Raw genomic sequence first — 9,150 nt, 5'->3', positions numbered from 1 at the left:
ACAGAAAAACTTGAATTTAAATCCTGCCCCAGGCACTTAATTAGCTATCTGACCCTGGGTAAATTACTCAGCCTCTCTGGGCCTCATTTTCCTCATTTGTAAAATGAGGAGGTTGGATTTGGCAGCCTCTAAGATCCTTCTAGGACTAAATTTATGATCCCACCCAATTAAACCTTGAAGAAAGGGAGGGGCATCAGCAGATGAGGGGGAAGGGTATTTTCCAAGCATGGGAATGGACATGAACAAACATATAAATGGGAGAGAGAAGAATCAGAATGGAGGGCAGAAAGTCTGACTGAGGTGTAGAGCATGTAGTATATGGCCATGTGCAATGAGTCTGGAGAAGGCTTTGAATGCCAACGCTATTTGGCAGGCAAGAGGGAGCTAGTGAAGATTTTTGAGCAGAAGATATGCTATGATTATACACACAGACATAGGGAGAAAAGGGAAATGCTCTGCTGTTTGGTTCTTCTCCATATAGCTCTCCTTTCAGATAGTTCAACAGTCTGACAGCGAACCAGCATTGGTGGTACTTACTCAGCTTGAGTATTCTGCTGAATAAAGTCCCACAATTGGCCAAAGGGTCCGGGTTAATCCTTCTCGTCCTCTCCTGCCTCCATATTTCGCCATTGTCTCTCACCCATCCCACTCAGACACCCCCATGAGTGAAAGACCATTAGGTGTTCTGCTTTCCATCTGCCTAAGACTTACTCTTTCTCACATAAAAATAAGCCACCATATACATTAGAGTAAGAATAATAGCTAGCATTTATATAGAACTTTAAGGTTTGAAAAATGCTTCACAAAACTCGTTTCATCTTCATAACAACCCTAGAAGGAAGGTGCTATTATTATCCCCATTTTACAGATGAGGATATTGAGACCAACAGCATCACCGGGAAAAAAAAAACTGGTGCCCGGGAGGAGTATATGTTTATTGGAAGTGCTGCTCAGTTTGGCAGATTCAGTTCAACCTTCTCTCTCTTCTTCCTGCCTGATTCCAGGGCTGTGCATTGGTGGTATTTGTCCAAGAGAGATATACTGATTTTTTTAGCTCTACAAATTATTCATTCCATGGCATGTCATGGTCAGGAACAAAGACTTTCTTCATTTACTTGTTTTTTTCCTACATTGGTTTTGCTTGCATGAAATGAAGACAAATTTCACACATCGATGTGATAGCCGAAGTCATTTAGTACTAGTCTGTATCATGATGGGTATGTAAGGCAGGGAACAATTGGAGAAGACGGGCTTGGGAGAAGGAGAACAGTCATTTCCCATAATGGCTCTCATTTCCACGTGCTGTGTATCTGGTTGACACTGAGTTCTTTCCATATAGGGTAGATGGTCAGGGATTACCCATCACCTCTCATAAAGACATTGGGATCACTGATTGTAGGAAGCCTCCTAGTCAGCCTTACTGATCTGATGTGTCTTTGACTTAGACCTCAAATATGAACGTACCTTCACTGCTCCCCTTTCCCCCTGCCTCCCTCAACTGTGCATGTCTTCCCCTTGGGATTGCTGAAATTGGAGAAATCATATTTTTCTCTTATGACCTCAGAGATACAGAGTATTGGATTTGGAGTCAGGAAGACCTATGACCTATGAGTCTCCTTGTTTTAGAGAGGAGGAGGCTAGGAAGCCTAGAAAATACCATATTGGACTTGGAATAAGGAAGATATGAATTCAAATCAGGTCCCAGAAATTTAGTAGCTTTGTTGACCCAGGACAAAGAACTTAATATCTGTGTACCTCAGTTTGCTCTTCTGTAAAATGGGGATAATAATAGCACCTGCTTCTCAGGATTGTTGTGAGGATCTAATGAGATAATATGTGAAGTGCTTTGTAAACCTTAAAAGTGCAATATAAGTGCTAGCTACTATTTTTACTTTTATGTTTGTGGAGGATACCCTGATCCTATCCCTATGACAGGGATCTTTTTCCCAAGGCTCTCAAGGGGTGGATTTTTTTCTGAATGCATCTTTGGGAGCAGAATTGTCTTTTCACCCTCCTCCCTGTCTGAGGGAGGCTCAAACTAGGCAGGATGTCATGGAAAATTGGCTGTGGTTTGCTCTTTCTCTCTGGACCTGGCTCAAACACAGATCCACCCCCCTGACCACAGTATTGAGCCCCCGCCCTCAGGCTTCCCAAACCCGGCCCCTTGGAAGTCACACTACAGAGCCTAGGCCTTCTGGGGCCCTCGTTGCTCCATTCTTTGGCGTCTCTTTGTTCTTTTGCTTTCTGTTCCCGTCCTGGCCTGCACAAGGGACAGGCCATGCCCGGAAAGAGCCTTAGCTCCATGACGCATTGTTTCCAGAGCTCATCCTGCCCTAGTCAGGAATAAGTAGCTTGGTAGCAATGGGAACCAGTAGCCCAAGATGGAGAGAACTGGCCTGTGGAGCCTGGAAAACAGAATGATTGGGAATGAAGCCAAAGAACCATCTGAGAAGGCTCTTCTGATGGGGTGGAGATCAAAAGAAGGGAATTCATTGGGACGCACCATTTGTCAGGTAGAGAAGGAGCCCCCAGAATAAAAAGTCAGCACAGTACCAGTCATCAAGGAAAGAGTGGATCGTGGGTAGGTGACACCACACACATACAATCCTACTAGACTATAATTTCCATGAGGGATAGGCACTGAGGGGTATCTCTCCTCCATCAACTAGTACAGGTTCCTATCACAATGGTAAGCAGTTGAAGAGTGGAGTGGAGAGAGCTCGAGTTTAGACCTTGGCTATGATATTGGCCCTATGACCCCGGGCAAGCCTCTTACCAGGTCTTAGTTTCCTTCTCTATAAAATGAAGGGATTAGACTAGTTGATCCCAAAAGTCAACTCTAGCTCTATGAGTCTATGAATGAAACAGGATTGAAAAGGAGGAAGGAGATGACAGAAGCCCTAAAAGTAGATTGGTTGGACCAAGGAAAAAGCTCAGACCTCCTTGACTGGCAAAGTCAATCCCAGTCCTAACCCACTGGGTTCTAGGCTTTGGCAAAGGGTGGGAGAGCAGTATATCCTCTTCTAAACAAGGAACGAAGACCATGATTTGTCCATCAATTGAGACAATTATGAGGATGTAGAGCTTCCTCATGGGGAGCAAGCGTCTCAGGCAGACACTAGGTTAGAGTCAAAGAGAAAGAAAACACACTCATCATGGAGGAGCAGAGGATAAACGCCTGATAAAAATAGGTCATGAATGGACAAGATGAAGTATTCAGATTTGCACTAAGAATAGAAATCTCTAGTGCTTTCCTCTACCTCCACTGCACTTTTCATCGTGTATTGTAGTTATGTCTGTAAGTGTGAAAGGCCACGTGGTAGATTGGTCAGAGCCAATCATGCCTCCAACACATCCTGGCTGTGTGACCCTGGGCAATTCTTTAAGACTACAAATTACAGGATAGATATTGTTCTGCATTGATAAAGGAAGTTTCCTTACTGAGAATTCCTTATGCAAATGAAATCACAGTTCTGGTTTTTTAGATAAAAATTATTGTTGTTTCTGTATGTGTTGTACCCCAATACTGAATTAGAAACTATGTGAAGGAAGAGACCCCATCTTCTCTAAACCTTATCTCCCCTAGTACAAAACATAGGGCTTATACATTGTAACAGTAACAACTCACATTTCTTTCATGATTTATGCGTCATAAAATAGTTTTATTACAACCAAATAATACAAATATTATCATCCAGATTTCACGGATGAAAAAAACTGAGTCACAATGAGACTAGGTGACTTGCCTGGGGTCTTGCACTTGCTAGATTTCAGAGGCGGGATTAAAACTCAGGTCTCCTAACTCCAAAGGCAGAACTTTTTCCACCTGAAGGTTTTTTTGTTTGTTTGTTGAATTGAATTCCGGTGTAGAGGGTTAGGATTTGAGGAGGTTTGCGTTAAAATGAGGAGTGACTGCCCCAGAGGCTGTGTCAGGATAAAGCTGAGTGCCGGTTCAGTTCTGCTGCTGGTTTGGGGCATTTGGGGATCCATGAGCAGCTTGGATAGAAGTTCTATCATGCGGGTTGTGGATAGCATTGGTTGGATTTCAGTATCAAGGGTCAGAGTGGGTTCCTGAGAAGGAGAATTCATTTAGAACAATTCGATCCAGGAGCAGGGGCTCTGGTAGGTCTGTGCCTTAGAGTTGTGTGAAAGTAGGGTTGAGAAGCGGCAGCAGCACCGAGAGGAGGAGACAGCAGCCGGGGCGGGCACCATGGCTGGTAGCACCATCGAGGAGGTGAGGCGCAAGATTCAGGTTCTGCAGCAGCAGGTCGATGACGCCGAGAAGAGGGCCGAGCGTCTCCAGAGGGAGGTGGAAGGGGAGAAGAGGCCCGGAACAGGCTGAGGCTGAGGTGGCTTCCTTGAACCCTTGGATCCAGCTGGTTGAGGTTGGACAGTGCTCAGGAGCGCCTGGCAACCGTTCTGCAGAAGCTGGAGGAGGCAGAGAAAGCTGCTGATGAGAATGAGAGAGGTATAAAGGTCATTGAAAACCGGGCCTTGAAGGATGAAGAAAAGATGGAGCTACAAGAAATCCAGCTGAAAGACGCCAAACATCGCAGAGGAAGCAGACAGGAAGTAAGAGGAGGTGGCCACAAGTTGGTGACCATGGAGAGGAGCTTGGAGCGCACCGAGGAGCTGGCCGAGCTGGCTGAGTCAGGTTGCCGGCAGATGGATGAGCAGATCAGACTGATGGACCAGAACCTGAAGGGTTTGAATTCTACTAAAGAAAAGTATTCTCGGAAACAGGCCAAGTATGAGAAGGAGATAAAGATTCTCACCCGTAAACTCAAGGAAGCTGAGACCCATGCCGAGTTGGCTGAGAGATTGGTAGCCAAACTGGAAAAGACAATTGATGACTTGGAAGATAAACTGAAATGCACCAACGAGGAGCTCCTCTGCACACAAATGATGCTGGACAGACTCTACTTGACCTAAATAAGGTGTAGAAACCCCTTTGCTTCCAGCCCCACCCTGTCGCTGCTCCTTCCACTAACTCTGACTTCCTGGAGGCTCTCAATCTTAGCCATTCATATAGCACTACTATAGACTCTGTTGTAGTGATGGTTACCTTGTCATTTCCATCCGCCATGCTGTAACAAGTTAACACATACAGCTTTAAAGATTTGCAAAGCACTTTGCAAATGTAGACTCATTTGTTCCTAACGAGAGGGCAAACCTCCAGAATAGCAACTTGGTATACCCAGAAGGGGACTCAATAAATATTAGTTGAATTAGTAACTGAACAAATGAGTAAATAATTATCATTTGATTGATGGAAGAGAGGAGGTAAGTAGAGGAGAATTCAGGTCCTTTTGTTGTATAGTGGGCGGAGGTCTAGGTTTGAGTTCCACTTCTGATGCTCATTAGTACATGTGACCTTGGGCAACTCACTCAGCTCCTTGGAACCTCAGTTTTCTCCTTTGTAAAATGGGGAAGAGAGTTGGATTAGATCAGTGGTATCAAGCTCACATAGAATTGGGGGCCACTAAACTGTAAATAAAGATTCCTATGGGCTATATATTGACTTAGAAAGCCATATATTAACATCGCTTATGTTCTATTGTATTTTTATTTTATTTTGTTAAATATTTTCCAATTATATCTTGATCTGGTTCTGGCTACATGCTTAACATCTCTTAATAAAAAGACCTCTGAGGTCCCTTCTGACTCTGTTTTTTTGATCTTGGTTTTTCTCTTTAAAATTTTTTAAAATTAACTTCATTCTTTCTCGGTCAATGAAAATCCATCTTCTCTTCCTCTTCCACTCCTCCCTCTTCCTTCCCAAATTTATATAAAAAAATGACAACCTCTGTTACAAATATATATAGTTGAGAAAAGCACATTCACAGATTGGCCATGGTCCACTCCAAATGTCTTAATCTTTAGTCTAACTGTATCACCTCTTTATTTGGAGGTAGGTGGCATATTTTATCCTGAATTCTTTGGAAACCTAGTTGGCCATTGCATTGGTCAAAACCCGTGTCTTTCAAAGTTGTATATCTTTATAATATTGTTGCTGTTGTAAATATTGTTCTGGTACTGCTCTCTTCATTCCATATCAGTTCATACAAGTCTTCTCAGTTTTCTCTGAAAATATCCTTTTCTCTATGATCTTCAAAGAAAGGATGATGTCCCATTGTGGAGGGAGGAAGAATCAAGAAAGATTACTTGGAGAAAAGAAAATTTAGGGAGGAATGTGATAGTTGTTTTCAAATATTTTAATTATTTCATATACTTAATAAGATTGTTGGGTTTGTCCTTCATTTTTGAAGAAGACCATGATGTCAAAGAAATGATGACATGATTTGCACTTGACTTTGTTTTGAGTGAAGGAGAGCTGTACAAGGTCACCAACCTCACTTTCTCCTCCTAAGTCATCTACATTCAGTAACCAGACATTCATCAAGATGATTGGAAATGGCCCAGGATGCAATGGGAGACCTTGGCCTTTTTAGGCTAGGCTTTTTGATGTATTAACTTCGAGGGAGGTAATGCCCATTGAGTGAACAGGCCTCTTTAAGAAGTAGTCAGGGAATGGCCCTTTTAATGAGCAAAAGTTCCATGGAAGAAGGATTAGATTTCTTCTTCTTGACTTCAAAGGGCAGAAGAAGGAACATGGGGGCTAAATTGTAAAGAGACAGATGTTGACTTGATGTCAAGAAAAACTTGTTAACAATTAGAGCTGTCATGGAGTGGAATGAATAGTTTGGAGGTAGAGTGCTCTCTGCTCTAGAGGTCTTCAAGCAAAGACTAGAAACCTATTTACTAGGAATTTATAAAAAGGAATTCTTCTTGGATTCCACAAAGAAATGGCTTTTGAATTGGAATCTTGTGGGATGGGTCAAGTATCAATAGACAGTGATGAAAAAGGGTATCCTTCTTGACTTAGTGGTATGATATGAATGAAACATGGGGTCTGGACAGCACATGGATAGTCTTCCAGTTTAACTGGAGCATAGAGTATGTAGCAGAGATAAGTGATTTGAGATAAACCTCCAATGGTAGAGTGGTGTCAAACTTTGGAAAGCCTTGAACACCAATCTCAAAAATTTGGACTTATTTCTGCAGAAAGTGGGAGTCACAGATAATTTTGAGCAGAAGAGTCACATGATCAAAGTGTACATACACTCTATGCATGTTGAAGGATGGGCCAGAGAAGAGACTTGAGACAACTAGGAGACTGTCCCAATAGAGAGCCATTAAGAAATCATAAAAGGGTGGTAGCATTGGACTAACTGAAGGAAAGATTCACCAACAAATGTAAAGGAAACAGTAAGAGATGAGTTTGAAAGTTTGCATCTACACAGGGCATAAGTCAGTGCTTGGACAGGAAAGACTAGTCAAGAAATTTGACCAGTCAAGAATGACTAGCCAAAATTCCCTATTGCCTTGGGGGTACAATAAAATCTTTTTTTTTAATTTAAAGAACTTTGCAATCTGACTTCAAGCCACCCTTTTAGATTTATTTCACCCACTCAGTTTTTCAGTCAAGCTATTGATTTTCCTGTATGTGGTATTCCAGGAAACCTTTCTTTAGTTATTCCTTACCGAGTTATTGGTGCTCTCTTATAACCTGAAATTACTTTATGTTACAAAATTGTTGTGGAGTCATGTCTAATTTTTCATCACCCCATTTGGGGTTTTCTTGGCAGAGATACTGGAGTGGCTTTCCATTTCCTTCTCTAGCTCATTTTACAGAAAAGTAAATTGAGGCAAATAGGGTTAAGTGACTTGGCCAGGGTAGTAAGTGTAGAAAGTTAATAAGTGTCTGAAGCTGGATTAGAGCTCACTCTAGCCCTCAGTCTCCACTGTGCCACCTAGTTCTTCCACTGTACCATCTACTTGTAAAATTACCTTCTATCTCTTTGATGTTAATGTGTTGCTTCCGTCTGATTCAATTGATCATAAGCTTGTTGAGCACAGGGACTATTTTCATTTTTGTGTCCTTGGTGCTTGTTGAAGTACCCGGCACATATTAGGAGCTTAACAAATGCTTGTTGAATTAATGGCTTCAGTGCAGCAGAGTTTCAACCATGCCCTCCTCGAATCCCTGTGTGGAGCTTTGTAGCCAAAGAGCAGAGGCTTCTGAGATGCAAGGGAACATGTCAGCCTGTGTTTCCAGAAACTCCACTGTAGGGCTGTTACCCGACTCTGATGAGGGACTCACAGGCCTGGAAGCAGACGTGTGTGCCCATCTGTTGGTCTCATATAGACTTGTACTGTCCAGGAGGCAAGAAACAACCCTGCCTGGGGAATTGCCCATTGTCCTGCACAGAAAGGCTTCTACTTAAAGACATTAATAACACTGCCTTTTATTAAGGGAAAATTGCCTTCAAAAGAGGCTGGGGATTTATGGGAATAGGATTTGGATGAAAGTAATTATTCTCCTGGCCCCATCTTTTCTCTCATTCTTCTGCCTCTGACTTGAGCAGTGGCCTCTTCATCTTCCCCTTATTCAATGTTTGATCTTTCGTCTGGGCCCAGCATCCACTGGGAGGAGGTCTCATGTCCATGGTGGGGCCAATGGAGAGCATGTCTTTGAACAATGGGCAGGAGAGAGGATTATCTCCTCTTCTTCCCATGTCCCCAGCCTCCGACATCTCCAACATCTCCGACATCCATGTAATAGCCACAGCTGGAGGGGAGGGGAAGAGGAGTCCCTTGTTGAGCAGATCAAAGAAGTTTTCTGGGCTGGGTGAGGGGAAGCATAAGAGTGGAGTGGGTGGGAAGAAATACTGGCCCAGGCTAGTATCAACCTTACTGTAGAAAGGAAAGAGGTAATTTGGCATCCAGGATAGATCATTGGGCTTGGAGTCAGGAAAAGCCTGGCTCAAATCCTGCCCTCCCCTCCAACCCCCTCCCCCTTGACCCCAATCAACCAATCAACAAGAATTTATGAAGTGGCTACCACATGCCAAAGAGATGTGGACTCTCTCTGTGGGACACAAAGACAAAAATGAAATAGGCTCTGCCCTCAGTGAATTCATGCTCTATGGGGGAGAGAGGAACCAGAGCTAGGGCTGGGCAGCCAGAGGTTTGCCCCAGGCACTGGTAAGTCGAGGCGTCAATGAAAAGATGTTAATACTATGCTTGGTGTAAAGGCACAAGCCTGGTAGAAATAATCTTATTTCATTTATCATTCATATAATATCG

At 43.1% G+C, this 9,150-nt stretch overlaps 1 pseudogene; it reads left to right on the top strand.

The window, feature by feature from the left end:
- Positions 1-4,210: 4,210 nt before the first annotated feature.
- Positions 4,211-4,943, top strand: LOC140511695 (uncharacterized; annotated as a pseudogene).
- The last annotated feature ends 4,207 nt before the right edge of the window (positions 4,944-9,150 follow it).

This window comes from Notamacropus eugenii, chromosome 6 (assembly GCF_028372415.1).
Source record: "Notamacropus eugenii isolate mMacEug1 chromosome 6, mMacEug1.pri_v2, whole genome shotgun sequence".
Classification (NCBI taxonomy): domain Eukaryota; kingdom Metazoa; phylum Chordata; class Mammalia; order Diprotodontia; family Macropodidae; genus Notamacropus; species Notamacropus eugenii.
This window is presented reverse-complemented; position numbering and strand designations above follow the sequence as displayed.